The 26,021-nt window shown below is 39.6% G+C and overlaps 1 protein-coding gene and 1 non-coding gene across 2 annotated transcripts in view; both read left to right on the top strand.

The window, feature by feature from the left end:
* Nucleotides 1-26,021, top strand: part of LOC106993690 (uncharacterized) — an 88,542-nt gene that overhangs the window by 5,063 nt on the left and 57,458 nt on the right. Inside the window, exon 4 of the mRNA XM_077966431.1 lies at nucleotides 3,740-3,779. The gene's annotated coding sequence lies outside the window, so the exon portion shown is untranslated. The remainder of the gene's footprint in view (nucleotides 1-3,739; nucleotides 3,780-26,021) is intronic.
* LOC114672967 (U6 spliceosomal RNA) lies at nucleotides 21,786-21,897 on the top strand. The gene has a single exon (XR_003723481.1). It is a non-coding gene; the product is annotated as a U6 spliceosomal RNA (small nuclear RNA).

Here is a 26,021-nt window from a genome sequence, read left to right on the forward strand (position 1 = left end):
TGTGAGAATTACTGAGGTTCGTTGTGGGATTAACACGGAAACTCTATTTGAGCCGCCACATGGATGGAGTAAATGGTTCAGAGTAGATGGGGTAAGTCACAGTATGTAACATGCCATGGACACTGAATGTTAATTCATTTACATTCTCTGTTGTGCAACTGCAAAATTCCTGTTGTTGGCCTACTTTCATCCTTTTATGTTTTGAGGCAGAGTTTCATTCTTGTTTCCCAGGCTGAAGTGCAATGGCATGACCTCAGCTCACTGAAACCTCTGCCTCCCAGGTTCAAGTGATTCTCCTGCTTTAGTATGCCAAGTAGCTGGGATTACAGGCACCTGCCACCATGCCTGGCTAATTTTTGTATTTTTAGTTGAGACGGGGTTTCACCATGTTGGTCAGGCTGGTCTCCCTCTCCTGACCTCAAGTGATCCACACCCCCTTGGCTTCCCAAAGTGCACTGTGCCCGGCCTAGCCTACTTTTAAATATAGCATTTCTAAATAAATAATGAGACAAGTTATTCTAATTATTAGAACAGTCTTTTCCAAGTGTACAGGCCTTCTAAAAATATAATTGGCCAAGGTGGGTGGATCACAAGGTCAGGAGATCGAGACCATCTTGGCCAACATGGTAAAACCCTGTCTCTACTAAAAATACAGAAATTAGCTGGGTGTGGTGGCAGGCTCCTGTAGTCCCAGCTACTCAGGAGGCTGAGGCAGGAGAATCGCTTGAACCCAAGAGGCAGAGGTTGCAGTGAGCCGAGATCACGCCATTGCACTACAGGCTGGGCAACAAGAGCAAAACTCCATCTCAAAAAAATAAAAAAGAAAGAAAGAAATTGGCAGTGAGGTAGAGAAACAGCTGGATTGGTTACAGGTTGGCATTTGCCGTATTTGAACACAGTTTGAACAATTATCAGTGTATGAGTGGTTGAAGTATGGTCAAGACTCAGCTGTTGTTACAGGCACAGACTCCTAAATTAGGTTTTCAATCTTGTCTTCCTATTAAGCTACCTTACAGTTTGTCCACAAGAACCCAAATATAGAAGTACAGAGTCTTTCTCAGGCCATACTTAGTTTGCTTTTACAGAAGTGACAGCAGAGCTTTCAACACCTGCTTTCTTACACTGGGTGTCTGGAATCTGGGAGGACTCCAGGAGTAGGTGAGAAGGCCTTTTCAGTTTGTCTGGTCATGTCAGTAAATACTGTCTTATGTTAGTAAATCACATAATTACTAAATTCCTTAAGATCACATCGTCTGAAGGAAGGGTGTCGTGTCTAAATAGCTGTGCCTCCAAGAACAGCTGATTCACAGGTTGACAAGGTCAGAAAAAGTGACTCTTGTTGAAAGTTATTTTTTCCTACAATGTACATTTTTTACGGTCTTTGGAATTAAAATGTGATGCTGATTGTCTCTGGGGAGTCTTGGAAGAGTACAGTTTGCCACGGTATCACTTAGTGATTGTGGACATTCATTAAAAAGAGGCTGAGCCAGTAGAAGAAAGATTGCAAATGTGCCCTTGTAAATGGGTTCGTAAACATGTCTTTTATTGCATATGATACTGGGAGTGAATGGTGTTTTTTCCACACCCATGGGTATTAGTTATACATATAATCTATATTTCGTGACTATTTATATATTACATGTAACTCTTTTGAAGTATATTGTGACATTACCTAGCATAGAAAGTAGTTAAATAGTATAATTCTAACTCTAAAATTAAATTTTTAAAATGCAACATATGATATCTTATATTTTCTGTGAAATATGCCTTTTATAATTCACTGACCTTTAAGAAAAAGTAGTTAGCAAACAACTGATGGTATCAGAATAATAAAATTCTTTAAATTCCAAAATTCTAAAAGCAAAATTTATTCAAGTAATAGTATAAAATATAAAATCATGATTAGTGGTAAGATAATGTCTGGGAATATGATATTTATTTCTGGATTTTCAGTCATCCTTCCCATTGTACCTGATTCTTTTTTTTTTCCTTGGTGAACTAATTTCAGAGTTGGAATAAACTGAATACTGCTATTTATATTAGCAGCTGTAAAGTTTTATTGTAGAATGTATCTTGTACATTACATTAGCAAAATGGATGATTAAGAGGACTGACATTTCACTATCCTGTACTCAAACAGTGAAGGTAAAATAGAGGATATTTGGGGAATATGTAATTGTTGTAGTTTGTAGCTGACTGTCCTAAAGTTAGTAAAATGACAGAGCTTGTCATCAGTGTCTTGCAGCTGATCTAACAAGGATGGGCAAAGAAAAAGGTACCTGAACTTCACCATCTGTGTTGTTTCCTTGTTTGATTGGTGATCCTTACTCACATCAATCCATTGGTTTTCATCTTTTGGACTAATTAATGTATGGCAATATCTTTGATTAGCCATTTTAGAACCTTTCTGCAAGTAACACATTTCTAGTCTAGGTGTGGTGGCTCATACCTGTTCCAACATTTTGGGAGGCCAAAGCAGGCAGATTGCTTGAGACAAGTCTGAGCAACATAGCAAGGCCCTGTGTCTACAAAAAACGAAGTGAGTCCAGTGTGGTGATGTGACCCTGTAGTCAGGCTGAGGCGGGAGGATGGCTTGAGCCAGGTAGGTCAAAGCTACAGGGAGCTGTGATCCCACCACTGCACTCCAGCCTGGGCAACAGAGGGAAACCCTATCTCTATTTTAAAAATATTTTGATGTGATTTAATCTCTTTGTATAGATTTGACTTAAGAAGATTGGACATTCCATGTATACTCCTTTTCTTAAAGACTGATTTGACCAGATAGTTGAATTGGTGTTGTGATAAAAAGAACCCTTTACTAAATTATTGATAATGTTCTGAAGTTTTTCAAAAGTGTAATCTATATACTGTAGATCTTTATTTCTCAGACTATTTAAAGATTAAAGATTTACTTTTTAGTAACAATCTAGCATACTAGTGTGAAAGGAAAACATCTTGGGCCCCCAAAATCACTAAGCTAGAGGAGAAATTCAAGCTGGGAACTGCTCAGGGCAAACCTGCCTCCCATGCTATTCAAAGTCATCCTCTGCTCACTGAGATAGATGCATATTCTGATTGCCTCCTTTAGAAAGGCTTCTCGGAAACTCCCGAGAATACAACCATTTGTCTCTCACCTACCTGTGACCTGGCAGTCCCCTCCCTGTTTCAAGTTGTCCCTGTCTTTCTGGACAGAACCAGTGTATTTCTTACATATATTGATTGACGTCTCATGTCTCCCTAAAATATATAAAACCAAGCTGTGCCCCGACTACCTTGCGTGCATGTTGTCAGGACTTCCTGAGGCTGTGTCACGGGCATGTGTTCTCAACCTTGGCAAAATAAATTTTCTAAATTAACTGAGACCTGTCTCAAATTTTGGGGGCTCACATTTGGTAACCACGGAGGGATTCCGAATGGAGAGGACCCCGACCTTTGGCAAATCTCCTATTGATGCTTGGTACCAGCATGAGCTAACTTTATGACTCATACCAATAGGAAAATTTGTTGAGATCTGAGAGCACCACCTCCAGAAAATTTCTGCTCTTCCAAAATTTGGTTGAGATCTAAAGTTTGTTTTGCTGTACAACTCCTCTTTTTTTGGAGTTTTACTTGCTTCCAACACAAGGAGGTCAAGGTTTTCCTGCTTCCATAACGACGGAAGGCAGGGAACTCCTGTATGAAGTTTGCGCTTGCTTCCACAGGGAGGACGTGTTTATTTGTATTTTTTCCCTGCTTCTAGGATTGTGGAGCGCAGTCTTCAGCCTGAGACCCATCCCTAGGTAAGTAACTGAACTGGAGTTTTGTCTTGGCTAAAGTTAAGATTAACAACCAGCTGGTCTTAATTTCTCCTTACCATTAGAGTTCAGTGATCATATTGTTGTTGGTTTTTTGTGGTGGTGTTTGTTCTGGTCTGAAGTTGTTGTTTAAGAATCCTAATTCTAGTTTGGAGATGCATTCTAAAGGATCTTCTCTACTGCTCTTTCTCTCAAATTTAATCTTAATTCGGTTTGTGTGTATGCATTTGCATAAGGAACTGAACTGTTGTTTTCATACATTAATGAGAGACTGAATTTTCTCAGCTCCAAAGGGAAAGAGCATTTACTCCTCCCAGCTGAAAGGTGCCCCTGGGTGATGGGGGGCCTCGTGGGAGTGTCTAGGAGGTTAACCCCGCCATGACATGCAGCAGCCTTGCAGGGAAATCTCCAGCAAAAATTAATATAAAAAATGGATCATCCAGGAAACGCATATAAGGGCTGATCACCCACCGTTTTGAGCCCTCTCTGAGGTCACAGACCTCTAGAGAGACAAACTGAAACATGTAAGAAGGAGGAAACGATGCAGTAGTGACATACTGTGGAGTCCGGTGCACAAGCAGCACACATAAATCCACCACACAAAAACCCTAGGCCACAGCTCAGTTCCTCTTTTTAAGAAAAAAAAAAAAAAAAAAAAGCAGGAAACAATCTAACAATGAGGAGAAAACAGGAGAATGACCCCCTTTTGAGCACTCCATAGGTTTTATGGCACCTCTACTTGCCAAAGTTTATGTAAAATCAGAATAATATGGTCTTCATGCACATTTACATCAAGGAAAAAGAGCCCTAAGGTCGACCTGCAAACTATAGAGTTTCTAAGTCCTCTTTTTCTCTATTTTTTTTCTTTTCTGGCTGCTCTAAATCTGCTGTTATTTTTTCTATTATGACAAAAACCACTATTTAGATCCAACAAGTTCTTTTTGCAAGCCAGTAAATTTGTGTTTATCTCACGGCTAGAAGTTCTGAAGTAAAAGCTATAGGATCATTGTGTGTGTGTGTGTATTTAAAAGGCCTTATAATTTCTGTAATTTTATGTTTAATTGGCAATTAAATGTGTTTTAATTTCCCTCTAGCACACCAAACTTTTTCTATCCATACCTTATAATGTAAATTTTGCTATTTGACTTTCACCTGAGTTGCTTCCTTTAACAGGCAATTTCAAGGCTATTTAGTTGACAACTGCCCAGGGTTGTGAAACAGGTTATCAAGAATCTGAAAGTCTAAAATAGGAAAAAAAGAGGTTTTTATGAATCTATAAAATGTACTTCTGTTGGCATGCCTAATATGTCTATGTATTTATGCATTGTGTACACAATATTTCACTACTACAAAATATATAAAAGAGTGCTCATTAATTGGCTTAAAAATGAAATAAAAGTGCTGAAATCAGATAGTAAAAAAGGAAAAGACTAGTCAAGTGCTTTTTCAAGTTTATGTAACTTAATTAAAATATTTAATAAGTAAGCTAACTTTAAAATTATTGGCAAAGTAATCTTAGAAATGTCTTAAGAATTGCCAGCATACATTTTTGTTTGCATTTATTAATCAAGCAATTTCATACTATCCCTGCCAAATACTATAAGGTGTCAAAATTTGTCACAAAGGTTACAAAGCTATAAACCCAGCCCAAGACGGAGTGATCTTTGCTTGTGTAATCTTTAATAAATAAGACATTGATATTGGTTTAATGAAAATAGCTACATCTTGAATTATTTAGTAAAATTACCATAACTTATAATCTTGTAGCTTTAGGCAGTCTAGTCCACAGGCAGTAAGGAGCTGTGTTTTGGGAAAGGAAAAGGACTGTTAATATATTTGCTTCAAAGCTAAACTATAAACTAAATTCCTCCCAAAGTCCAGGAATGAACAAGGACAGCTTGGAGGTTAGAAGCAAGATGGAGTCAGTCAGGTTATATATTTTTTTCACCGTCTCAGTTATAGTTTTGAAATGGCAGTTTCATGGCTTTAAATCATGACTATTGAAGTTTTCATAAGTAATCTAGCTAAACTGAGTAAATTATTGTTGTTTGTCTCTAACAGGGTAAATGTAATGTTATAAATACTTGTAGACAAACTTGTTATACTTTAGAACCTAAAATTTCATTATTTGGGTATTTTCCAACAAATATATATTGTAGGAAAACATTCTTGCTAAAAAAACAGTATGTGTTTTTTTAAAAAAGTGAACAAGTTTTATATAATACAAAGCTTGTTTATAGGTTATGTATAGGCTGGGTGCAGTGGCTCACGCCTGTAATCCTAGCACTTTGGGAGGCTGAAGCAGGCAGATCACCTGAGGTTGGGAGTTCGAGACCAGCCTGACCAACATGGAGAAACCTCGTCTCTACTAAAAATACAAAAAATTAGCTGGGTGTGGTAGTGCATGCCTGTCATCCCAGCTACTTGGGAGGCTGAGGCAGGAGAATCACCTGAACCCGAGAGGTGGAGGTTGCAGTGAGCTGAGATTGCACCATTGCACTCCAGCCTGGGTAACAGGAGTGAAACTCCATCTAAAAAAAAAAAAAAGGTTATGTATAAACCACGGTAAAAGGAACCAGGAAATAAGAGAGATGTAAAGAAAGTTATAAAACTAAAGAGGTTCACTGGGCACAATGGCTGATGCCTGTAATCCCAGAATTTTGAGAGGCCAAGGCAAATGGATCACTTGAGGTCAGGGGTTCGAGACCAGCCTGGCCAACATAGCAAAACCCCATCTCTACTAAAAATACAAAAAAATTAGCCAGGTGTGATCGTGCATGGCTGTAATCCCAGCTGCTCGGGAGGCTGAGGTGGAAGAATTGCTTGAACCCCAGAGGCAGAGGTTGCAGTGAGCCGAGACTGCGCCACTGCACTCCAGCCTGGACAACAGAGTGAGAATCCTTCTTAAATAAATAAATAAATAAGTGAAGAGATATTTTTGTGGGAAGAAACCTTAAAAAGAAATAATTTTATATGAGAAAGAATCTTGTATGGTAAATTTAGTCCTAAAATAAAATGACTGGTTATTTAAGAAAGAGGGATGTTCAAGACAAACCAGAAAGTCCAAGAATGTCATGAATGGTCAGTGTAAGTCACAATAAAATAATTTGTTTAAAAAAACACACAAGAACATTTATAAAGTCAGGCTGTCATATTGTCATTAAGTTTTGGTTTGCTTAGGAATAAAAACTAATGTTTAAATCTTTTTTTTTTTTTGAGACGGAGTCTCACTCTGTCACCCAGGCTGGAGTGCAGTGGTGCAATCTTGGCTCACTGCAACCTCCGTCTCCCATGTTCAGGCGATTCTCCTGCCTCAGCCTCCACAGTGTTGGGACTACAGGCGCATGCCACCATGTCCTGCTAATTTTTTGTATCTTTTTAGTAGAGATGTTTTAAACATTTCAAATTACAAATTATGTCTTTTTCTGACCTAATTAATCATTTAAGATATTAGGTTCCCTAAAGTCCAAAAATGACATAATTTGGCTTATTTTGGTGCAAAAATTATCCAGGAAGCACTGTCAAACATGAAATGGTGTTTGGTTTTCTTTGGGATGTATTTGTATAAATATGTTATTGGTATGTGTTCCAAAATTATGGGAAACTCCTATAATTCTGATATATCTTAGAGGACATTGTCAGTAATAATTATAATTATTATATTATATTATTGTGTGCCACAGAGATAACAAATTTCCTTGTCAATTGTGTCTTTGATTATGGCTGCCCTACAACTTTTTGTCATGCATGGACAATTGTTGTCTTGTTTAGGTCCTCTTTAGAAACTGGTTCTATAGGCTGGGTGTGGTGGCTTACGCCTGTAATCCCAGCACTTTGGGAGGCTGAGGCAGGTGGATCACGAGGTCAGGAGATTGAGACCATCCTGGCTAATATGGTGAAACCCTGTCTCTACTAAAAATACAAAAAAATTAGCCGGGTGTGGTGGCAGGCGCCTGTAGTCCCAGCTACTTGGGAGGCTGAGGCAGGAGAATGGCATGAACCCAGGAGGCAGAGCTTACAGTGAGCTGAGATCTCCCCACTGCACTCCAGCCTGGGTCACAGAGCAAGACGAAGGAAGGAAGGAAGGAAGAAAGGAAGGAAGGAAGGAAGGAAGGAAGGAAGGAAGGAAGGAAGGAAGGGAAGGAGGGAGGGAGGGAGGAAGCAAGGAAGGAAGGGGTTCTATAATCAGTTATAGAACTCTAACAGGTGTTCTTTGTTTTGTTCTTTGAGACAGAGTCTCGTTCTGTTGCCCAGGCTAGAGTGCAGTGGTGCAATCTCGGGTCACTGCAACCTCTGCCTCCTGTGTTCAAGTGATTCTCCTGCCTCAGCCTCCCAAGTAGCTGGGATTACAAGTGCCCACCATCAGACCTGGCTAATTTTTGTATTTTTAGTAGAAACAGGGTTTCACCATGTTGGTCAGGCTGGTCTCCAACTCCTGACCCCAAGGAATCCACTTGCCTCAGCCTCCCATAGTGCTGGGATTACAGGCATGAGGCACTGCTCCTGGGCTCTAACAGGTGTTCTTAAATGTAGGTTTCTGACAACTTTGGAGGTTGTGACATTAGAATAGAGGGAAAAAACTTTCAGGACTTACATGAAGAGCTGAAGTGTTCAGGAATATTAAGCAGAACAGGAGTTAACTGCATAAACTGAACTGATAGAAGACTAATATTTTCAACTTTTGCTTTAAGTGTTGCTAATCCTTTGTTTTGTTTTTTTTTAGTATTGAAACTTTTCTTTGAACAATCATATATACAAAATTAGGAGCGTATTTGTTTCTCTCTACCTGATTTCCCCAAAATCTGGAAACTATTTGCGAGTATTCTTAACTTATGGCAATACAATTATTTGCATAAATGCAATAAGAATCTGTTTTCATTTGTAACAGGACACAATTGGAGGAACTGGTTATTTTACCAAGGCTTTGACTGGAATGGTGTGCTCTCCTTTAAGGAATCAAACTTCACTTATGGAGCCAATAAAAGCCCTTGGTATTCTATGTTTTTGGTGCTATTTTGAAGAGCTTTAAAGACATTTTTATCTTCAAATGCTACATAATTTGTGTATGTGTGTGCACATGTGCAGAGTCTTCATTGCTTGGAATTGGATAGATTATATCCCTTGGTACCTCACTGTTGATTTGTACATAGCAGACAACTTGCATATATAACTGTGTATATTTTCAGCAACATAATAAGCACCCTGTAAATCTCCTCCCAAAACAAAAGCTTCACTGACAATAACCCATAGCTACTTTCTGGTCCTTTCCCTTCTTCTTCTTTTTTTTTTTTTTTTTTTTTTTGAGATAAAGTCTCACACTGTCACCCAGGCTGGAGTGGAGTGGTGCAATCTTGGCTCACTGCAACCTCTGCCTCCTGAGTTCCAGTGATTCTCCTGCCTCAGCCTCCCGAGTAGCTGGGATTACAGGCACATGCCACCATACCTGCTAGTCTTTGTATTTTTAGTAGAGATGGGGTTTCACCATGTTGACCAGGCTGGTCTCAAACTCCTGACCTCATGTGAGCCATGCCAGCCTCCCAAAGTGCTGGGATTACAGGTGGGAGCCACTGTGCCTGGCCTTTATTTTACAGGTGGGAGCCACTGTGCCTGGCCTTTATTTCCAAATTTTTTATTGTGCTATTAAACATAAATTCATTCATATGATGTTGTACATTTTATAAATGGTAACTAGATGTGCATCTGATTTATAGAGAACATTTTTCCCTTTCAATTTTGAAGATTTTTTGTGATATACCACATATACTTTGAATTTTTATGTAGTCAACTCTGATAAATTTCTATTTATGCTTTTGTTTGCTGTTTTTATTGCTACCAATGCCAAATTCTGATAGACACGAAACTACATTTTTTCCAGGTTTTACGTCATTTCATTTTTTCATTGAATTAGCTCTAAATAGCTTAGCCACACACCTAGGGTGTGTTTAGTATTCTCTAGGCACTCAATCTCTGAATCCTCACAATGATACTAGGAATTGCTAACTCCTATTTGAGACTTGAAGGGGTGAGTAGTCCAAGGTGGTGCAGCAAGTAAGCCATGAGGTAGAGATCTGAACCCAGATCTCATGTCTTTAGTCACCACTCTAAATGTATGGTAGAGGCGTGGCTCTCACATTTTTTCTTTTCCTTTTTTTCCTAAAGAGTTACACAATATTTCAGGAATTTTTACTGAATTTATTATTTGAAAAATTTTTAATTTTATTCTAAGTTTTATAATTACTAGAGTCTGGTTTAAACCAGTGTCTTTCTGTTCCATTAATTTGTCTTTTGAATTTTCTGCCAAAATTATGTGCTATATTACTTTAATTATGATAGTTTCATTAAATACTTTAATGACTGGTAGTATAATTTCTATTGATTACTCTTCCTTTTCCTCTAAATGTCTATCTAGCTCATTTCACCTGTTTATTCTTCCAAATGAAACTTTCTTGAGTCACTTTGTCAAGGTACAGGAAAAATTCCTTTGGGATTTTGATTCCCAAAGTTGATGTGTTAAAAAACTAAGTTCTTCTGATTCAGAAGCATGGAATGCCTCTCTTTTTATTCAGGTCTTCCTTGTGAATCTCTAAGTGAAGTTGTATTGTTTTCCTCCAACGGGTGCTGCATGTTAGCAGTGCACAGAGGAGACTGGTTTTCGCATTGGCATTGTATAACCACAGTGCATTCTCATTCTCTGTTTAGTCTCTATGATGGTTCAGTCTCTATATTGCAACAAGTGTTTATTGAGCACCTACTATGTGCAGGCACATACCACTGGGAATACAGTGGTGACCAAGACAAAGTTCCTGCTCTCATGGAGTTGACATTCTAGATGGAGACATAGTCTGTATAGACAGAAACCACACTATGTCCTCATCAGGTGGCACTATGACTGCATATGGTTTGTTCCCACCAAAGTTCATGTTGCAATTTGACCCCCAACATGGTGATGTGGGAGGTGGGAGCTAGTGGGAGGTGTTTTGGTCATGGGGATGGATCCTTCATGATGTCTTGGTACCGTACTCCTGGCAATGAGTTCTTGCTCTGGAGAGACGGGATTAGTTCTCACAAGCCTGTATTTCTTCCCATAAGAGTGAGTTGTCATAACGACATGATGCCCCTCGGGTTTTGTCTCTTTGCACTTATTTGCTTCCACTTTGACCTTCTTTGCCATGTTAGGACAACACACAAAAGCTCTCACCAGAAGCCAAAACTGTGCCCTTGAACTTCCCAGCCTGCAGAATTGTGAGCTAAATATAAACCTGTCTTCCTTATCAATTATCCAGTCTGAGGTGTTGTCATAGCAATACAATTTGGACTTAGACAGATAATGATAAATACTATGAAGAAAAACAAAACTAAAGTAGGTGTAGCAGGCTAATTAATGACCTCACCAAAGAACTTCACATCCTAATCCCTGAGTTGGGGAGGCTACCTGGGGAAGTGAAGCTGGAGCAGAGATCGGGCACCGAGTAGGCACTTGTGAGGCCCTAGGAGGACGGAGCCAGGCCCCTTGGGGCTCAAGGGACCCCGCCTAGTGGTGGGGCTCAGAATGAGGGGAGCAGCAGATAGGAAAGACCTGGAGAGGGCAGAGCCGGGCGAGGAGGCTGGACCGGAGCATCCATTGTTTGACTCTGAAGAGATCATGCAGGCGCAGTGGGGAGACTGGATGGAAGAGGGGTTGGGGACATTTCAGCTAAAACATCTACTCGGCTGTTCGCAGCCCACATTTGGGAAATGAGAAGACAAGGATGAGTCTGAGTCCTAGACTGAGAATGAACTGGGTGACTGGTCATGCCAGCCTGGGAAACTGGGACATCTGGGAAGACCCCACGAAGCTTGGGAGCGATATCATCTTACAACGTGGAGCATCTTCAAGATGACTGAGGATCTGCATGGAGAGAGGGGAGAGGCAGTTGGATTTATGGGTGTGGAAGTTCACAGAACCTTGAGCTGGAGATCAAATTTGGAGGACTTGGGCTCAAAAGGATCAACTCTTAGGAATTGCTGTTGCTCCAAAGCCCTCCTGCCCCAGCCCACACAGCCTCAGTGGGAGGCAGAACCAGCTGGCTGTGGCTGTGATCCCTGAAGCCCAGGACCCTGGTCCCTGCTGTCCACTCAGTGAGAAATGAACGATTCTTCACAGAGTTGCATGGGACAGCATTGCCTCCCCCTCCAGCCTGGCCTTGGGCAGCCTTCGACCCCTAGTGTCCTCTCAGGGTGAGAGACTCTTCTCCGCACCTCTGCAGGACGGCATGAGCCACCACCAGCACAGTGATGCCTGTGGCATGCGGGCCTTCTGCCCCCTCTCAAGGGCAAGTCTAATAAAGCCAAGTTCAGGGACCACAACCATGATGCGTGCAGAGTGGTCACCACTGCTGAACTCCCTTAACCACCTGGAAGGCAGGTGTCCCGGCCCAGGCTTAACTGCATTCTCCAATGAATGAAGACATGATTCTGGGTTTTGTTGTTGTTGTTGTTGTTGTTGTTTTTGAGACAGAGTCTTGCTCTGTTGCCCAGGCTGGAGTGCAATGGTGCGATCTCTGCTCACTGCAACATCTGCCTCCCGCGTTCAAACTATTCTCCTGCCTCAGCCTCCCGAGTAGCTGGGATTATAGGCGCCCACCATCATGCCTGGCTAATTTTTGGTATTTTTATTAGAAATGGGGTTTCACCATCTTGGCCAGGCTGGTCTTGAACTCCTGACCTTGGGTGATCCACTCACCTTGGTCTCCTAAAGCACTGGCATTACAGGCGTGAGCCACCATGCCCAGCCATATTGTTTTTTTAGAGACAGGGCCTCACTCTGTCACCCAGGCTGAAGTCCCATGGTGCAATCATAGCCCACACGATACCTGGCTAATTTTTAAATGTTTTGTAGAGACAGGGCCTTACTATGTTGCCCAGGCTGGTCTTGAACGCCTGGCTTCAAGCAATCCTCCCACGCTGGCCTCTCAAGTGTTGGAATTACAGGTGTGAGCCACCGCACCCCGCCTATTTACTTATATGCACTTAAAAAACTTACAGCATTTTTTACTGCTCCCATTCTCACCATGTGATGTACCTGCTTCCCCTTAGTCTTCTATCATGATTGGAGGCTTCCTGAGGCCTCCCAAGAAGCAGGCACCACTCTGCTTCCTATACAGCCTGCAGAACTGTGAGTCAATTAAATATCTTTTCTTGTGAATGACCCAGCCTGAAGTATTTCTTCATAGCAATGCAAGAAGGGCCTAATACAGGGCTATTTCTCTCTGTTTTTTTGAGTCAAGTTAGACTTTTAGTTCATTTAACCTAGAACTTTTATGCTAATGCAGATGAAGTAAGAATTTTGTAGGTTTCTTATCTGTTTCACTTCTAGGACCACCATGATCAACTAACAAAGGCCATAGATTTGTGGAATCACAGTTTTGAACTGCTGCTTTGCCTCTGCTGTTCCTTATGGTAACTATGCCCATCTTGCCTTTGGTGATTGAGTGTATCCACTTGGCCTCTGTCACCCTGGAATCCAATGACTCCTATTGCACATAGTTTTCTCAATTCAGTTACCACATCTCCTATGTAAGTTCTGGCCTATACAGAAGAGCTATCACAGAGCTTTTCAAGAATGCTGGGGATCTCTTCACATGTTTTTTCTTCTTTTTTTATTTTAGAGACAGAGTCTTGCTCTGTTGCCCAGGCTGGAGTGCAGTGGTGCAATCATGGTTCACTGTAATTTGGAACTCCTGGGCTCAAGCCATCCTCCCAACTCAGCCTCCCAAGTAGCTGGGGCTACAGGCACATGCCATCACACCTGGCTACTTTTGTTTTAGAGATGAGGTCTCACTATGCTGCCCAGGCTGGTCACACAGTCCTGACCTCAAGCAGTCTTCCCACCTTGGCCTCCAAAAGCACTGGGATTACAAGCATGAACCTCCACACCTGGCCACCAATTTATTTCTCACAGTCATGAAAGGTGTATCTTTTGGACTCTTTCAGGGTGGGAGAGTAGGTCTTAGTTGACATATCTATTCTAACATTCCAGTCTCCCTAAGCCTTTTTATACTTGTTTTTTATTTTTAACTTTTGTGGGTACATGGTAGGTGTATATGTTTATGAGGTACATGAGATGTTTTGATTCAGGCATGCAATGTGTAACAGTCACATAAGGGTAAATGAGTTGTCCACAACCTCAAGTATTTATTCTTTGTATTACAAACACTCCAATTATACTCTTTTAGTTATTTTATTTTATTATTATTTTGAGACAGAGTTTTACTTTTGTTCTTCAGGCTATATAGTGTAATGGCATGATCTCGGCTCACTGCAACCTCTGCCTCCCGGGTTCAAGTGATTCTCCTGCCTCAGCCTCCTGAGTAGTTGGGATTACAGGTGCCCACCACCACACCCGGCTAATATTTTTGTATTTTTACTACAGACGGGGTTTCACCATGTTGGCCAGGCTGGTCTCGCACTCCTGACCTCAGGAGATCAATCTGTCTCACCCTCTCAAAGTGCTGGGATTACAGGTGTGAGCCACTGTGCCTGGCCTCTTTTAGTTATTTTAAAATATACAAGTTATCATTGATTGTAGTCATCCTGTTGTGCTATCAAATACTAGATCTTATTCATTCTACCTAACTGTAGTTTTGTACCCAGTAACCATCCCTACTTCCCCTTCCCAACACTACCCTAACCTCTGTAGTCATCATTCTACACTCTACCTTCGTGAATTCAATTGTTTTAAGTTTTAGCGCTCTTAAGTAAGTGAGAACATTGGAAGTTTGTTTTCTGTGCCTGGTTTATTTCACTTAACATAATGACCCCCCAGAGTTCCAGCCACGTTATTGCAAATGACAGAATCTCGTTTTTTTGTGGCTGAACTGTACTCCATTGTATATATGTACCACATTTTCTTTGTCCATTCATCTGTTGATGGACACAGGTTGCTTCCAAATCTTGCCTATTGTGAACAGTGCTGCAATAAACATGGAGTGCTGATGTCTCTTTAATATACTGACTTCCTTCATTTTGGGTTTATCTCTAGCAGCAGGACTGCTGAATCATATGATACCTCTATTTTTAGTTTTTTGAGGAACCTCCAATTATATTAATTTACATGCTCATCAACAGCATACAAACATTTTCTTTTCTCCATATCATCACCAGAATTTGCTGTTGCCTTTTGGATAAGTCATTTTAACTTGGGTGAGATGATATCTCATTGTGGTTTTGATGTGCACTTCTCTGATTATCAGAGCTGGTGAGTACCTTTTCATATACCTGATCGCTGTTGGTATGTCTTGTTTTGAGAAATGTCTATTCAGACATATTGTTCATTTTTTATTCTGATTATTATTAGATTTTTCCCATAGAGTTGCTTGAGCTCCCTATGTATTCTGGTGATTAACTGCTTGTCTGATGAGTAGTTTGCAAATATTTTATCCTATTCTGTGGGTTGAAATATTCTCTTCACTTTCTTGATTGTTTCTTTTTTTGTGCAGAAGCTTTTTAGCTTGATGTGATCCCATTCATCCATGTTTGCTTTGGTTGCCTGTGCTTGCGGTACCTAAGCCTTTGAATCCCTTCCTCTACATTTGATCAAGGCAGATCAGTCATTTCTAACTTGCTCACTGTGCCCTGACTTTCAGCCCTTGTCCTGTAGGTTTCCTGCTTTTGTTCTTTTGTCAACATTTTAGGGGTTTGGGGAGGAACAGAGATGAACATGTATGCTCCATCCACCATGTTTAAAAGAGACATCTGTCTGTGCCTGTTATAGTCCCCAAAGATGAGATATGAAGTCACTTCTGAGAAGGCTGATCCGCAGGGGTACACGGATCAGACTTGGGGGATTCTTCTCTTTCTCCCACTCCTTATCTCACACCCATCACTACAAATCCTATCAGTTCTGCTTTCAGAACATGACCAGACTCTGGGCACTTTTTCTCTCCATTGCTCCCACCCTAGCCCAGGCTGCCTGGATTCGTCTCTCACCAGGATTTCTGCAGTCGCCTCCGACACCACCTTCTTGCTTTGTCTTCATTGGTCTATTCTTAGCACATCAACCAGAGAGATTTCTCTTAAAAGTCAGTTCCTGTGACTGCTCAACTGAAACCCTCCAGTGGCTTCAAATTTCACTCAGAAAAGTATTTCAGGTCCTTACCATGAGCTATAGGGTCAACACAATCCACATCCACTACCTCCTAACACTGGCTCCCTGCTTTTCTCAGCCTCAGCCATCCCAGCCTCCTTTCTGTTTCTCACATGCACTAAGCACATGCCAACCCCGGCATCTTTGCACTTGCTACTCCTTACCCAGACACTCCCATGGTCATTTCATCACTTGCTTCAGTATTCAGCTGAAATGTCATCTTCTCAGAGAGGCCTCCCCTGCTTGTGTATCCACTTGTGGCCTTAGCACACTCATCATTGTTCTTGATCTCTAAGCACCCCTTTTTGACCTCAGCCCCACTACAACAAACAATTAATGCTGTTTGTTGGTTTTCTCACTTCTACTTTGGACCCAGGAAGACTCCCAGGACAGCACCTCTCAAACCGAAAAGTGTATATAAACCAGAAAGACTTAGAACAGCACTTCTCACAGCATAATGTGCAAATTGCTTGGGGCTCTCATTAATTTCAGATTCTGATTCCACAGGTTGGGGACATGGCCTGCAATTCTGCCTCTTTGACATGTGCCCAGGAGGTGCAGATGCTGCTGACCCCGGGTGTTACGGGCTGATTTGTGTTCCCCAATGTTTATGTTGGAACCCCGTCACCCAGTACCTCAAAAGGTGGCTGTATTTGGAGATAGGGACTTTGAAGAAGAAGTAATTACGTTAAAATGGGATCATTAGGATAGGCCCCGATGCAATATGACAGGTGTCCCTATACAAACAGGAAATTTAGACACAGAGTCACACAGAGGAAAGACCATGTGAAGACACCTCAGAAGAAGCCAAACCTTCCAACACCTTAGTCTCAGACTTCCAGCCTCCAAAATTGTGAGAAAATTAATTTCTGTAGTTTAAGTCACTCAGGCTGCAGTACTTTGTTATGTCAAACCTAGCAAACCAATGCTAATTTTGGTACTGAGAAGTGCGGTGCTGCTATAACAAATACCTGAAAATGTGGAAGTCACTTTTGAACTGGGCAATAGGTAGAGGAAAGAAGAGTTTTGAGGCACCTAATAGAAAAGCCTAGATTGCCTTGATAAGATTCTTGGTAGAAATATGGACATTAAGGGGCATTCTAGTGAGAGATCATAAAGAAAAAAGGAAAGTTGGGCTGGGCACAGTGGCTCACGCCTATAATCTCAGCACTTTGGGGGGCCGAAGTAGGCGGATCATGAGGTCAGGAGTTTGAGACCAGCCTGAACAACATGGTGAAACCCCATCTCTACTAAAAATACAAAAATTAGCCAAGTGTTGGTGGCATGCACCTGTAGTCCCAGCTACTCAGGAGGTTGAGGCAGGAGAATTGTTTGAGCCTGGGAGGTGGAGGTTGCAGTGAGCTGAGATTGCACCACTGCACTCCAGCCTGGGTTGCAGAGTGAGACTCCATCTCAGAAAAAAAAAAAAAAACAAAACAGAGAAAAGGAGAGTTGTTGAAACAGTTTCTACCACCTTAGAGAATACATATATTGCCATAAACAAAATGTTGCTAGAAATATGAATGTTAATGATGCTTCTTATGAGGTCTCGGATGGAAATGAGGAACATGTTGTTGGAAACTTGAGGAAAGGTGATCCTTATTAAAAAGTGGCAGAAAACTGGACTGAATTGTGCTCCAGTGTTTTGTAAAAAGTAGAGCATCTAAGTGATGCCCTTGGATATTTAGCTAAAGAAATTTCAAAGCAGAGTGTCAAAGGTACTGCCTGGTTTCTCCTTGCTACTTATAGTAAATTGTGAGAGTGTGAAGGTAAATTGGAGAAGGAACTTTTAAGCACAAAGGAACCAGAATCTGAAGATTTGGAAAATATTCTATCCATATTGCAAAAACTGAGAAAGTGTATTCTGGAGAGAACACCAAGAATGTAGCTGGAAAAGATTTGCTACAAACAGATTACAGTGTGGCTTATGGACCCAATTAACCATCTTAGCAGAAGTGTTGCCAGCCTGTACTGAAAGGAACAGACAGCACAAAATGGAGGAAGACTGTCAGATTTCTGAGATTCTACAGGATAAGCCAAAGAGCTGTCCAACTGTGAACATCCTTCAAGAAAGAGAGGAATGACTGAAGATAATTCAGAAACCAGCAAGGCTCTGCCGCAAAAGGCCAGAGGGCAAAGGTCTGGGGTCATTTTGTTCCCCAATATTTCAATCCTTCAAACCCTGAATCCCTTCTCTTACTGCTCAGGACTTGTGCCTCCCCTATCTATTTAGTTTTAGAAGATACCGCAGGCTTCAATCCATTGCTCATTCCTTCTTTTCCCAGTCCACTCTATGTCTTTCTTGAGGTTCCTCTGGACTGAATGTTTTTTCAGGGGTGTTGAGTGTTAAACAGGTAACAGGTAAATGTTTGTGTTGCCTACTACTAAGCTTTAAAATATACTTATCCGGCTGAGCATGGTGGCCCTCGCCTGTAATCCCAGGACTTTGGGAGGCCAAGGCAGGCAGATCACCTGAGGTCAGGAGTTCGAGACCACCCTAGCCAATATGCTGAAACCCCATCTCTACTAAAAAATACAAAAATTACCCAGGCGTGGTGATGGGCACCTGTAATCCCAGCTACTTAGGAGGCTGAAACAGGAGAATCACTTGAACTCAGGAGGCAGAGGTTGCAGTGAGCCAAGATCACGTCATTGCACTCCAGCCTGGATGACGGAGTGAGACTCCATCTCAAAAATAAATAAAATAAAATATATTTATCCCATACATATTTATCACAATAACAAGCACCCTCTGAACACAGGCAAATACTGATAACACATACTCACACTCGCATATACATAATTTTCAAATGACCATAAACATTCTTACCACAAACAAAATTTGTTAATGGAGTCATCGATACTCTGACCATACACACACCCAAACCACCAACACAGACCGCACTTTATCTCAGAGCCCGTATTGACCATACACCCTCTAAGCGCACATACACATTAACCAAACATACCAACACACAGATTACACAATGGCTATGCACCCTGTGGCCACACAAAATTGCTGAACACAAACACACACATTCACACAGGAACTATGGCTGTGCATGTGTGCTTTAATTATGGTCATTCCATACCCCAGTATCAACATGGATGTCAAGAATTGGAAGGGGCAGACATGGCACAGGGACAGAATGTGGGGGCCGGTTAGGCTACTCTTCCATCAAGTAAATCTGATACCCACAAAGCTCATTGCTACATTTACTTGAGATACAAGAAACAGGAAAGGCCAAGAGGGTATAAAATAGTATTTTTAAGTGTCTTATGCAAACCCATCACCAAAAATCAAAATGTAAAAGACAATGATATTTTAATAAGCTGTGAGGAGAATGCATTAAAGATTCAATGTAGTTCTAAACAGTGAAAGGCAAGATACTCTGACTGGAAGAATACTCATTATTGCTTTTGAAATTCTAGGCAAAATATTCATTGGTTTAAAACAGTTCAGGATAAAATATTTCACTTTCATTGAGTAGCTTGCATTGGACAGCAATAAAGAAAGCTGGACAAAATACACACACACACACACACAACTGAAGGACCAGAGATCTCAATCTCATGCAGACAGAGCTTGAGGGGCTACAGTCCCTGAGAAAAGGGAAGGAAGCACAAGAATGAAGCAACAGGTTCACATGGGCTTTTCTCCTAAGGCCTTTACACATTTGCACAGCAGGAGCAGAGAATCCAAGCAGAAAAAGGTAAGTTCTCTGAGTTAAGGAAAAATATACAAAAACTCCGTTTAAACAAACAACTATGACTTCTTCTAATCAGATGTAGTAAACGTATAACAACAATGAAAAATCAATTTAATAAGCACTGTATGTTTTTAAACCCCGAAGGAATGTGGAGGCAAACAGGACTAAGTCACAGACGATGTGAGTGAGAGAGAGAGAGAGAAAGAGAGAGGGAGAGAGAGAGAGAAAGAGGGAGGGAGAGAGAGAAAGAGAGAGGGAGAGATGGAGTGTGTGTGTGTGTGTGTGTGTGTGTGTGTGTGTGTGTATGCATGTGCATGTGTGCATGTGTTAAAGGAACTGACTGGCCCAAATGTGGAGGTTAGCAAGTCCCAAATCTACAAGGAAGTCTGGCAGGCTGGAGACCTAGAAAAGAGTTGACTTTCAAGTCTGAATGGAGTTTTCTAGCAGAATTGCCTTTTCTTCATTGGAAGTCAGTATTTTTCTTAAAGACTTCCAATGATGGGATGAGACCCACTGACATTATGAAGGGCAATCTGCTTTACTCAAAGTCTACTGATGTAAACATTAATCCTATCCAAAATATACCTTCACAGAAATATCTAGAATAGTGTTTGACCAAATATCTGAGTACCGTGACTGCTCAAGTTAACACATAAAATTAAAGTGTTGTTCAAGTTTTCTATTTTCTTATTTCTCCTGTATCTGGTTGTTCTATCCATTATTGAAAGAGGGATATTGAAGTCTCTTACTATTAGTGTGGAACTATTTCTCCCTCTATTCTGTCAATGCTTGCTTCTTAGATTTAGGAATTCTGGGATTTGGTGCACGTATGTTTACAAGTGTTATAACTTGGTAAATTGACACTTTAATCAATGTATCATGTGATTTTTGTGTCTTGTAACCATTTTTGATTTAAAGTCTATTTTGTCTGGTATTAATATGGCCACCCCTGCTCTTTTTTTGGGTTACTGTTTGCATGAGATATCTTTTTGCATCCTTTCACTTTCAATGTAGGTGTGTCCTTAGATCTGAAGTGCTTCTTTTGTAGACTGAATCTATTTGGATCACATATTTTTATCTCTTCTGCCAATCTGTAACTTTTGATGGGGTAGTTTAATTCATTTACTTTTTAAAAATTATTTATTAATTTATTCTGAGACAGAGTCTTGCTCTGTCACCCAGGCTGGAGTGCAGTGGCACAATCTCTTAGTTATATACATGTCATCTCCAGAATTTTTTGTTCATTTTTACAATTTTTCTCTTTGTTGATATTCTTACTTTTAATATATCATTTTTCTTATTTCTTTTAGTTCTATTCCCATGTTGTCATTTAGCTCTTTCAGCATATTTAAAACAAATTTTTAAAAGTCTTTTTAAAAAATAAGTCTGGTGCTGTGTTTTCTCATGTATGAAGATCCACAGAAGCAACTTTCAATATTTTCAGTTGTTGCTTCTAGTATTTACCTATATGTTTCCAAATAATTTGTTATTTTGCTAAATTGACTTATTTATTGTATACATTATCTATTGACACCTGTTGAACATTTGAGGTTTAATTTTTCTTTCTTTTTGCTCATGTTTACTTCCTCCTCCCCTCATGTTTTCAATGTAATTCTATTATAATTGGAGTTTTAAATGGTAGTTCATGTTTACATTATCATGATTACATAAATATTGTTTGTTGCCGAACACAGAATTCTTGTGGAGGAGGTTCATTCAATGTCCCTCTTCCCCATGGGGGAATAGTTTTTGTTTCTGTTACTTATAACTTTAAGTATATCATGTGTTTATCCTGTGAAGTGAAGTTGTAGTACCTTACCAGTTTCCTCATAATGATGAAATAAATGAAATCTGTAGAGTATGTTCATTTTATATCTGTATGAGAGTCACGATTTTATCCTGTTTTGAAAATAGTTCTTTTACAAGTGCCCCTGACTGATTAGAACATCTATCCAAAGAAATGTGGAACAGAAAAACACAAATACATTTTTAAAAGATTTAGTGTCACAGGCATTTAAAAATTGTGATAAAATATATATAATGTACAGTTTACCATTTTAACTATTTTGGTGACATTAAGTGCATTTGTATTGTGCAACCATCACTACTGTCCATCTCCAAAACTTTTTATTATCTCAAAGTGAAATTCTATACCTTGTGCTCACTTCGGCAACACATATACTAAAATTGAAGTGATACAGAGAAGATTAGCATGGCCCCTGAGCAAGGATGAAATTCTCTACCCATTAAACAGTAACTCCTCGTTATTTCTTCCCTAAGCCTCCAGGAACCACTGTTCTACTTTATGTCTCTACAAAGCACTATATAATGTTACCTATGGGTTTTTCATATATAATTTTTATTATGTTGAGGTACCTTCCTTCTTTTCCTAGTTTGCTGAATTTTTTTTAATCATAAAAGGATGTTGAATTTTGTCAAATGCTTTTTCTGCATCATTTGAGATAATTATGGTTTGTTTTCCCCATTCATTCTATTAATGTGGTGTACTGATCAATTTTTGTATGTTGAACCATCCTTGCATTACAATAATAAACCTCACTTGGTCACAGTGTATAATATCCTAGTTTTAATGTTACTAAATTCAATTTGCTAGTATTTTTGGGGATTTTTGTATTAATATTCTTAAGGTATATTGTTCTGTAGTTTTCTTTTCTTGTAGTGTCTTTGCCTAGTTTTGGTGTCAGGATAATGCTGGCCTCACAGAATAAGTTAGAAAGTGTTTTTTCTGATTCAACTTTTTGGAAACATTTGAGAAGGATTTATGGTGGTTCTTCTTAAATATTTGGTAGAATTTACCTGTGAAGCCATCAGGTGCAGGGATTTTCTTTGTTGAGAGGTTTTGTTATTATTATTAGTTATCTGTCTATTCAGATTTTCTACCTTTTCATGGTTCAGTTTTGGTAGGTTTGTGTTCCGAAGAATTAGTCCATTTCATCTGGATCATCTTACTTCTTGGTGTACAGTTGTTCCTAGTACTCACTTAAAGTCATTTTTATTTGTAGAATCTGTAGCAATGGCTTCACTTTCATTTCTGACTTCAGTAATTTGAGTCCTCTTTTTCTTGTCAGGCTAGCCTAAGGTTTGTCAATTTTGTTGATCTTTTCAAAGAACCTACTTTGGATTTCATTTATTGTCTCTATTTTTTGTTCTATTCCTTATTTATATTTGCTCTAATCTGTGTCATTTCCTCTTTCTGCTAGCTTTTAGTTTAGTTTGTGCTTTTCTAGTTCCTTAAGTTGTAAAGTTAGGTTGTTGATTTGAGATTTCTCCTTACTAAATATATGTTTACAGCTATAAATTTCCCTTTTATCTCTGCTTTTACTGCATCTCGTAAGTTTCTGTATGTTGATTCGTCTCTAAGTTTTTTCTAATTTCCCCTGTGATTTCTTTTTTGACCCACTGGTCATTTAAAAGTGTGTTTAATTTCCACCTATTTGTAAATTTACCAGTTTTCTTCTGTTATTATTTCTAACTTAATCCTGTTGTGGTCAGAGAAGATAATTTGTATGCTGTATATCTTTGTGTATCTATTGAGACTTGTTTTGTGGCCTAACATACAGTTTATCTTTGTGAATGTCCCATGTGCATTTGAGAAAAATGTAGATTCTCTTGTGTTTTTGGAGTATTCTGCATATGTCTGTTAGATCTAGTTGGTTTATTGTCTAGTTGGTATTCAAGTCCTCTATTTACTGACATTTTCTGTCTCGCTTTCATATTCATTTATAAAAGTGGAGTATTGAAGTCTCCAACTATTACTGTAGAACTATTTCATCCTTCTGAAATTTTTTGCTTCATATATTTTGATGGTCTGTTATTAGATGTATAAATGTTTATATTTTTGGTAAGTTGATTCCTTTGTCAATATATAACGTCCTTTTTGTCTTTTGTAACAGGTTTTGAGTTAAAGTCAATATCATTTGATGTTAGTATAGATCCTCTTTTGGTTACTATTTGCATGAAATATCTTCTTCTGTCCTTTCACTTTCAACCTCTTTGTATCTTTGAATCTAAAAAGTCTTCTTTTAGACAGCATATAGATGATCATGGTTTTAAAATTCATTCTGCAAATCTCTGTCTTTAGATTGGAGAGTTTAATCCATTTATATTTGAAGTAATTACTGATATGAAAGGACTTACTTCTGCTATTTTGCTATTTTTTTCTATAGGCTTGTAGATTTCTTATTCCTTATTTCTTGCTTTACTGCTTCCTTTTGGTTTAGTTGACTTTTTGTAATGAAACATTTTAATTCTCTTTATATTGCCTTTTGTGTATGTTCTATATCTATTTTCTTTGTGGAGTTGCCATGGGGATTGCATTTAACAGCCTAAAGTTATAACACTCTAATTTGAATTTTTACCAGCTTCACTTCAATAGCATACAAAATGTCTGCTTCTATACAGTTCTGTCCCTACCTCTTTCACTTATTGATGTCACAAATTACATCATTTTTCTGGATTTTTAAATTTTTAAAATAGATTCAGGGTGTGCAAGTGCATTTTTGTTTCATGGATATACTGATTGCATAGTGATGAAGTCTGGGCTTTTTAGCGTAACCATCCCCTGAATAGTGCACATTATACACAATAAGTAATTTATCATCCCTCACCTCCCTCCTCTCACCTTTTGGAATCTCTAATGTCTAATCTTCCACTCTCTATGTCCATGTGTACACATTGTTGAGCTCCCATGTATATAAAATATAACTTTAAACATTTTAAAATTTTATGGTGAGACTTTGAATTTTCTGTTTCTTTGTATGCTTTGTGATTTTTATTGAAAACTATACATTTGAATCTATAATATGATAACTTTAGAAATCTGACTCTTCTTTCTCCAGAGGTTTGCTTTTTTTTTTTTTTTTTTTTTAACAAAAATTGTTGTAGGATGTCTTTGTGCTGGGAATCAGACTTAGTTGTAAACTTCAGGTTTTCTCAGGTTTTTTTTAAGCCCATGTCTTTCCCTGAGCATGTGTGGTGCCTTCCTACACTCCCCCATATATGTGGTTGCTTTGGAATGTCCTAATTCTTAAATGTCAGCCAAGTCTTCCCCTGGAAGCTGCAACCCTTCAAATAAATTCCAGAGTTTCAAAATAATTACATCAGGCCGGGCGCAGTGGCTCATGCCTGTAGTCCCAGCACTTTGGGAGGCCGATTCAGGCAGATCACCTGAGGTTAGGGGTTTGAGACCAGCCTGACCAACATGGTGAAACCCTGTCTCTACTAAAAGTACAAAATTAGCTGGATGTAGTGGTACATACCTGTAATCCCAGCTACTTGGGAAGCTGAGGCAGGAGAATTGCTTGAACCTGGGAGGCAGAGGTTGCAGTGAGCCGAGATCACACCATTGCACTCTGGCCTGGGCAACAAGAGCGAAACTCTGTCTCAAAAAAAAAAAAAAAAAAAAAACCACACAAAATAATTACACCAGATAGATTGATCCAGCACAATTGTTGTTAAAGTGAAGACAGGGATTCTTCGTGCTTCCTGTTCACCCATCTACCCTAATGACACAAACCCATGTCACGGGGTTTGAAACCTGCATATATTTTATCAGACTGCATAATGAATACAGTTTCTCTGAAATGTTACTTTAAAATTAATCTGTCATAGAGTATATGTGGCAAAGCCATTTAAGAAAAAAGGAAACTTTAGGTCTGTCAAATAGAGATCATCTGACCAAACTGACATGATAGATAGTGTCACATAAGTTCACCTTCATTGCCAGTCCAACTTAATACAATATAGGATTGAAGATGAACTATCTGTAGGAATATTGGTCTGCACTCCTTTTGCTCATGTCCCAGAGGGTGGTAGGGGTATTGCACTGCACTAAAATCTTCTCTCTCTTGAACCTGATGCCTTTTATAATTTCACAAATACAATGTGTCACTCTGTGCTACTAATAAATATTTAATGTGTATCTATCATTTTAAAAGGGAGATGCGAATAACCTGTCCAGTGTCTTGGCTCTTACATGGAGCTCTGGTGTCTGGAAGCACTTCACCTCTCAGAACGTGATAGCCTTATTTCACTTAGAGAATACATAATCTTTTCTTTAAAATGTATACACTTATAAACTTATAAAAGCAATATGATACGGCCGGATGTGGTGGCTCATGCCTGTAATCCCAGCACTTTGGGAGGCCGAGGCGGGCAGATCACGAGGTCAGGAGATTGAGACCATCCTGGCTAACATGGTGAAACCCTGTCTCTACTAAAAATGCAAAAAATTAGCCAGGCATGGTGGCGGGCACCTGTAATCCCAGCTACTCGGGAGGCTGAGGCAGGAGAATGGCATGAACCTGGGAGGTGGAGCTGGCAGTGAGCTGAGATCGCACCACTGCACTGCAGCTGGGGTGACAGAGCAAGACT

This window comes from Macaca mulatta, chromosome 15 (assembly GCF_049350105.2).
Source record: "Macaca mulatta isolate MMU2019108-1 chromosome 15, T2T-MMU8v2.0, whole genome shotgun sequence".
NCBI classification, from domain to species: domain Eukaryota; kingdom Metazoa; phylum Chordata; class Mammalia; order Primates; family Cercopithecidae; genus Macaca; species Macaca mulatta.